The sequence below is a fragment of the Asterias rubens genome, chromosome 4 (assembly GCF_902459465.1).
Source record: "Asterias rubens chromosome 4, eAstRub1.3, whole genome shotgun sequence".
NCBI lineage: Eukaryota > Metazoa > Echinodermata > Asteroidea > Forcipulatida > Asteriidae > Asterias > Asterias rubens.
The window spans coordinates 19,516,618-19,525,103 of NC_047065.1; the positions used below are offsets into that span (position 1 = coordinate 19,516,618).

The 8,486-nt window shown below is 38.4% G+C and overlaps 1 non-coding gene across 1 annotated transcript; it reads right to left on the bottom strand.

The window, feature by feature from the left end:
- Positions 1-7,883: 7,883 nt before the first annotated feature.
- On the bottom strand, positions 7,884-7,956 carry Trnas-aga. The gene has a single exon. It is a non-coding gene; the product is annotated as a tRNA-Ser (tRNA).
- Between the last annotated feature and the right edge of the window lie 530 nt (positions 7,957-8,486).

Below are 8,486 nucleotides of genomic sequence, written 5' to 3' on the forward strand. Positions count from 1 at the left end.
TCGCATTGCACAAAAAGATATCTGACTATGTTACCCTTGTTGCCTCGGTTTTGTCGCTCATTGATTGTATCCGAATAGGAGGCTCTGGCTGCGTCTATTGCTAAGGGCGTTGCTAAGGGTGCTATACTTCAACGCATATTGACATGGCTATCCAGCCGCTGCCATAGCCGCTAAATCTAACACTGCATTTGGGGGGGGGGGGGACGACGAGATGACCGACTCCTGACAAACGCTAAATTGATGATAATGGCCCATGTCCACACGAGACAGTTTACGTGTCACTATCAACAGTAACTGAATTGTAAGACATTGACAAATTACTTAACTTAAGGACACTGGGCACTATTGGTAAATTTTCAAAGACCAGTCTTCTCACTTGGTGTATCTCAACATATGCATACAATAACAAACCTGTGAAAGTTTCAAATCCTACAAACCTGTGAAAATTTGAGCTCAATTGGTCGTCGAAGTTGCGAGATATTAATGAAAAAAAAAGCCTTGTCACATGAAGTTGTGCGTTTAGATGGTTGAGTTCGAGACCTAAAATTCTAAATCTAAGGTCTCGAAATAAAATTCGTGGAAATTTACTCCTTTCTCGAAAACTATGTCACTTCAGAGGGAGCTGTTTCTGACAATGTATTATAGTGTACCATCAATCTCTCCCCATTACTCGTCACCAAGTAAGGTATTAAGCTAATAATTTTGTTGAGTAATTACCAATAGTGTCCACTGCCTTTAAGTACCAAAGTGGTTTTGGTGCATGCACCATAGTTGGCTACCTCCAAGTTTCCTGTCAAAGTTGCTCGTGATTACAGATTCTACCTATAAAATGACAAAGGTATCTATCAAAATGTTTGAGTTTTGATAGAAATGGCGATCTTAAAATACATTACGCAAATAAACATTAAAGACAAACTCCCAATATTACAAATTCTTTTAAATGGACTTGACCGTCGTTGGCTCGACACTTTATGTCACCTCACAAATTGTTCAGTTTATTGCCTAAACAGGTTTCAGAGTCCATCGGGAGTCCATAGGGGAAACAAAATATAGAAATCTCTGTCGTTTTCCTTCAAATCGTTGACAAGACCTTGCCATGAAGTGCTGAAAAATAATCCCATCAGAAACTAGTCCCTGCCTCTATAAATTATCTGCGATTTATCGTCATTTGTGGTTGTTTACAAGGACACAGGGAGTTGTACAAGAATTTCAACGAATGTACACCTTCTGGCCACAGCCAACACTTGCACAGATGTTAAGATAAATCATTGATAAATCAAAAACCTATATAACTCATATCTAGCAGCCCAATAGACCGGAATGGTTCCTCCTGGATACAGCTGACACGACTATAAATCCACCTTCCTTTGGAAGTTTAGCACCGTTTTTTTTTTTTATCAGGCATAAAAATGAAATCGGTGGAATTTATTTTGTGCGTTGTTTAGGTGTTTACATCTTCTTCTTTTTTAGCCGGCCGGAAATTGCGCGTTATTTCATTTTGTGAAATGGACAACATTTTGTTATGCTACCTGCCTGTGATGTATTAGGGAATGGAATTCCATTTGAAATAAATTAATGTCAGCACAATAATAAACATGTGCTTGGGATAATGGATCAAGCTGGGCAGATTGAAAGGATAACGTATGAACCACGGTAAATTTCAAAAATAATTTTAATGGAAATCTTAGAGCCATGTCACACGACGTATCATTCAGGCAATACATAGGGGGGCCTACAGGCTACTATGAAAAATATATTCACAGTTTAGTTTTCACATGTAATTTTCGAGGTATGATGTTCAATTTGTAGTGTGTTTACACATGGAGCAATCAACTTGATGTGCTTCTCTGCAATTCTTTATAATTTATAAAATGCCCTCCTCTTGCCAAATGTTATAATGGTCCATTTTTATTTCTTAAATGTTGCCATTTGATTTCTTATTTTATGTCTTATTTATAAACCTAAAGGGATTGTCCCTTTGGATAGTGATTTGGCTCGCTTTTGGGCAATCCCTAGGCTTCTGTTTGCTTTTTTTTTTTTTTTTTTTTTTTTTTTTTTCGTTTTTTATGTCTCTCATTGTTTTCCAAATGTTTTTAAAACCTACATTTTCTGTTAGTGTTGCTGTTTGTTGTTGATGTTTTTAAAGCCTGAAAGAATAACTAACTAAATAAATACGTAAGTAGAGGCTATAGGAATGATTCTACTCCTCCAAAAGACAAAAATGAGGCACTTTCTCTTGAATAAAACCCCCGTTTAATCTCTGAGCGAGGCTGAAGGCCTCTAATAACGATTAATCAACCCTTAACACAACAACGATTATACCTGTGTATTCATGTGATACACACAAATGGTGCCAAGACAACGTAATTTCACTGCTGCTTTGCAAAGATTAGCCACTCCAAGAAAATCTTTTAAGCGCTTTACTTTCGCCGGTCATAATCCGGAATTCGGGTAGTTGTTTTTGTTTTACGCACGGGGGCGGAGATTTAGCTGTACGCTATCAACACACAGAGTACAGGTTTGTGTATAAACCATTAGACTTAATTAATGTCATCAAAGATAATGTGTAGACAAAGACTGGATTTGTCGGTCAATATTATGATATACAGCAATCGGGCTTGAGCTGGATTCGTTATCTCAAGGGAAATGAGCAGATGACTTATACTTGCATCATCATTAAGTTTGCTAAAGTGCAGTGTACTTGTTTACTTCTCGGTTCTTACCTACCATATCTGAGGGGAAGTGGAACAAAATGTCTTAACCCTTTGGGCTTTTGTGACCCAGTCTGTAAAACAACCCAAGCCTAATGTCACTAAAGAATGCGGTTTATACCGCCCCCAATACATGCCATCCTTTTGGACAGCTTTGGCTCTGAGCAGCATCGGGAGTGTACTTTGCCGTCAAGCCAGGTAGTTCAACGCCATGTGAGCAACGAGTTTTTAAAAAACTCTTGCGTGCAGCACTAAACAAAATGTGTTGCCATTAAAGCCAATGGACACTCTTGGTAATTGTCAAAGACCTGTCTTCTCACTTGGTGTATCTCAACATATGCATAAAATAACAAACCTATGAAAATTTGAGCTCGATTGTCGTCGGAGTTGCGAGATAACTAACTATGAAAGAAAAAATTACCCTTGCCATACGAAGTTGTGTGCTTTCAGATGCTTGGTTTCGAGACCTCAAATTTCTAAACTTGAGGTCTCGAAATCAAATTCGTGGAAAATTACTTCTTTCTCGAAAACTACTCCACTTCAGAGGGAGCCGTTTCACACAATGGTTTGTACCCCCAACCTCTCCCCATTACTCGTTACAAAGTAAGGTTTTATGCTAATCATTATTTTGAGTAATTACCAATAGTTTCCACCGCCTTTAAAGATGGCTGACTCTGGGTGATGTCAAGCGAGTAAACTTTAAGATAATAATTTTGTTGAAGTGTATTAAAAATAGAAGAAATGTACAACCCATCTCTCTGTTTCTACATAGGCCTATATTTTCCTGCGCTTTAACTAGGCATGTACATGTCTTTGGATGTGGACAGAATATACAATGTCTATTAGTCGGTTAACAAAACTTCGATCTTTCGGAACAGCAACACAGCTAAGTGGCTCATAGTACTGTTTTAATTCTACCATTATACCAATTGTGAGAAGCGCTGTATCGTTTTTCGGGCCTTGCGTGGAAAAACACAAGCGACTCAGATGGGTCTATCTAGCCATTTGACACTTTCGGTACAGATCAAAAGTTCACAGATTTACAAATAACTTACAGGGTTTACATTAGGTATTGGTGAAAGACTTCTCTTGAAATATTATTATTCCATGAAATGCTTTACTTTTTGAGAAAACAATATCAATTCTCGATATCGAGAATCATGCGGATTTATTTTAAACACATGTCATGACACGGCGAAACGTGCGTAAAACAAGGGTGGGTTCTCCCGTTATTTTCTCCCGACTCCGATGACCGATTGAGCCTAAATGTTCACAGGTTTGTTATTGTATATATAAGTTGTGTGGGCCTTGGACAATACTGTTTACCGAAAGTGTCCAATGGCTTCAACCCTTGCATGTCCCTGCAAGGTTTTTTTTAAGGCGGCGTCATGTGATAGTAAAGTATTTGTGTAGCGCCTTATGAAAACAATATAAGACTGAGATTGATAACAAATAGGCAAAGAAGATGCTCTGTGGTGACAGAGACCGCCCTTCTTGGAGAACTTCCTTCTGAAACACTCACCCACTAAAATAAATCAAAGATCAACGGAAAATCCAAACTACATTGGCTGTAGGGATATCTGCTGACAGATAAATCCTTTATCAAGTTAACCATCATCTTGTCAATGGCTTGGACCACCAACAGGCCCACCCATAGCACTCCTTGAGGTACAGTGTGGACCAGACAGTTGATCTATCTCTGGTAATTTTAGATTGGAGAGGGCGCTGGTTTCTGATCTTAAACACTGACACTGGAAATGTGGAGGCACGGAGGTAGTAACTGTACCGCCTTGGTTGGAGTTTAGTGTCACTTTCTCCATGGAGGTGGTGCCAAACCATGTTTCAAACATGTTTGTTATATCTCGGTAACAAACTGTGAAGTTTGATTGGTCGAGAACCAATCATGTGACGCGCTACAAAAACGCATGTTACATGGCTCGATGGGCCGGGTAACATGACAAGTGATGTACACCGGTGTACATCACCTTGATCGTTCCCAGCGTTGGTCGATGTCGCGCTGCGTACGAAACAACCGCGGGTACGAGGGAATTGTTTCTTGTTCGTCTGTTAATTAAACAATGAATAGTCCGTCGTAATAATGTTTGAAGATGACAACAGAACATCGAGAAGAGGAATAACAATTATACAAAGGTATAACAAAACAATTGTTGCTCGTGGTGACTGGGGTCCATGGGTTTTGTACACCCTCGAGGGAAAATGGCACCCTCGGCTTCGCCTCGGGTTCCATTTTCCCCCTCTAGTGTACAAAACGCCATGGACCCCGTCACAGTGTGCAACAGTTGTATATTAACTTTGTATGTTTTTTTAACCATGTTTTGAAGCTGCTGAAAATTGTTGGTTTATAAACCATGTTTTGAAGGTGCTTGAAAAAAGTTCATGGTTTATAAACCATAATTTATAAAGTTTTGATTATATTTCCATGCTATGTAAACCACAACAAAATGACTGGACTTTCTATGGTTTACATCTGAAATTTAACAAACCGTGGTAAAAACATGTAAAAAAAAAAACCTCAAGGCAGTGGACACTATTGGTAATTACTCAAAATAACTATTAGCATAAAACCTTACTTTGTAACGAGTAATGGGGAGTATCAAACATAGCGAGAAACGGCTCACTGAGAAGTAACGTAGTTTTCGAGGAAGAAGTAATTTTCCACGAATTTGAGTCCGAGACCCAAACATTTGATTTTGACGTCTCGAAATCAAGCATCTGAAAGCATACAAACTCGTGTGATAAATTTATTTTTCTTTCATCATTATCTCGCAACTTCGATGACCGATTGAGTTGAAAATTTGACAGTTTTTGTTGTGCATATGTTGAGTCAAAAGACGTGTCCAGTGTCTTTAACAAAAAAACAATGACAAACGGCGCCCCATAGTCCTGGGTACAAATAGATCTACCTCTAGGGTGAGCTTGTGTGTGGCTACAGAAGGAGACTGGAGTAGACTTTCGTTGATTCCGATGTACAGGCTCTGAGACGATCTCCGTGATAGATTGCTTTGATTTTGAGAAGTGGAGACCACACCTTGTCGATTGCTTCAGGCTGTGTGGTATACACAATACTACAACTAGACTCAGTTTATATTGCATTAGGCCTAAACAAACTTTCGTACAGTAACTGTGAACATAGCCTTGAGGCAATAAGTAGGAATAAACTTCGTCTCAAAAAAAGTTGAGATTATGCTTAATTGAAATAAGTGGTTTTGAATTACTTATTTCATCGAATGAAGAACACAAAATATCCCTCCCCTTTAATTAATAATTTTGGTTAAACCCCACATCAAAAATCTGCTTGAAAAAAAAAAAAAGGGAAAGATTTATTGTCTGGGTAATCCATTTGTCAAGCATGGAATCAGTAAGTCTGACTGACATTGTTATGGATGTAACAAATGTGAAATTAATGTCTTCAGCAGATGTAAGTCCCTTGGCTGTTCTCTTGTACTACCAGTCTCCTTTTTATTTGGCTGTGTAAGACCTTAAGATCATCTTTAATGGATGGGCTTGTTTTCTACTCAGTCCCTGTGGATCGCTTGATACTACGATTGAACCTTTCTCTCAAGGTTATCCCAAGGAAATATTGTAAACACAAGGATTGTACAAGACGACAAAAAATAACTATAAGAAAGAGATGAAAGTGAAATACAAAGAAGGACAGGAAATGGGAATGTTTAGTAATGATGCATGATACAATGTGATGTATTCTGTTTAGTAGCGAAGAAATAAAGGAAATTGAACCAAAATTACATATTAAGGAATATCCTCAAGTTGATAAAATTAAAAAGTATTAGGAACCCGGGATGCATGCGTGGAAGACGACCATCAGAGTTCCCCGTGAAGGCGTCGGCTAAAGACATGCTCTCGTGAAGGCGTCGGCTAAAGACATGCTCTCGTGAAGGCGTCGGCTAAAGACATGCTCTCGCTCAACTGATTAAGAAACCACTATATTCACATATGATTATTATTATTATTTATTCGGCCATTTCATCAATAACAACAACAATACATGTACATTTTATTGCAAATAAGATTATAGTAAAAGGAAAACAAAATTAAGAAATATGTTGAACAGAACTACATAGGCATATATGGCAACTATAAAGCACTGGTCCTGAATGAAGAAGACTGACATTAAGGTTTGGATACAACAAGAAACATATCACTGACGATGCCAATATTTCCCCTTCTGAGGTTTTACTTCTGTCATTATCAAAGACCAGTATTCTCACTTGGTATATATTCCAACATGCATCAAATAACAAACCTGCGTGACAATTTTGACTCAATTGGTCATCGAAGTTGCAAGAGAGTAATGAAAGGGAAAAAAACATCTTTGTTGTCAAGATTTCTCCTTCTGTGGTTTTTCTTTCAGAATGGCATTCATTTGATTGGAATTGTGTGATATTAACATGTCCAGAATCTCAGGGATAAATCCCCACATTGTTTACAAAATCCCATCTTGGTTAGTCAGTATCCATTACCACAACGCCAACTAAAAGAAATCTCATGGGATGCTCCCAAACCACACACAAAATGTTAGATGAAAAATGCCCCCACAAAACCATGCAGCTTGCCTACTCCACTCAACACTTCCCAAAACTGTTGGTTTTAGTTGTTGAACCACTCCAAGATCTCTGTAGGATCAAGCGAACCTACCTAGACAAACTGACTCCGGGCACGTTCCCAAAATAAACTTTTGAACTGGTAGTTGCAGATGAGGAATTTCACTCAAGGACTAGCAGCAATTTGGGTCGCTGGGATTTGTGGAATGATAAAATAAACTTCTGAGGTTTTGCCAAGTTTCGAATTGTGGTTTAGTGAGTTTTCTGAGCTGAAGTTTAAATGTATCAGCTATACAGAATCTCTGGACATTCTCATACATTATCTATTGCATGGATCTTGCATGATAACAAGAAACTTCTGCGAAAAGAGCCTTAGGTTTTGCTCCTTCCTCCATGGTTTTGCCAAGTTTCGAGTAGGTTGATGTTTTTTGGTTTCGCGTTGAATTTAAAATTTATATCAGCCACATAATCTCTGGGCATAATACACACTTGTTCAGCATTAATTTTTGGTTTTACCCATAACACCGATGTGTGTAGCACTGTATACTCAGTACTTTCCCCGAGTCCTGTGAAAAAAATCACAGGCATTTTACTCGGGTGGGATTCGAACCCACGACCCTTGCAATTCTAGAGCAATGTCATACCAACTAGACCACCGAGATTGCCCGGTAGCTAGAGGCAGTTCAAATCCTATGTTTAGCAGCGGGTACTGCAAACGATAAAGAATATTAATTTTTGGTTTTACCCACAGGACTCGGGGAAAGTACTGAGTATACAGTGCTACACACATCGGTGTACATGTATATGGGTAAAAAAAAAAAAAAAAAAAAAAAAATTCACTGTGGTTAGCCACTTTGGTTGCATCTCTTCTGAAGCAGAACATTCTGCTTAACATATTTTTTTCTGCTAAGCAAACATAAGCTACGGTCACAGACAGTGCAAGTTATATTGGCTGTAATCTTGATATGGTAAGCAAAAGTGATTTGTGCTTAGCTACTTCATGTGCTCTATAAAATAAGGCACTGTTGATTGATTGACTGATTGAACACTGAAGATGTTTGGATAGTTTAGGTGTCAGTAAATATGAAGTAAATCCACTTTCTATTTAAAAGAAAAGCACATCCTCTGTATAACACAAAGACTTAGAATTGTACATCCTCTGTTCCTGACCATCATCTCACTATCTATACTA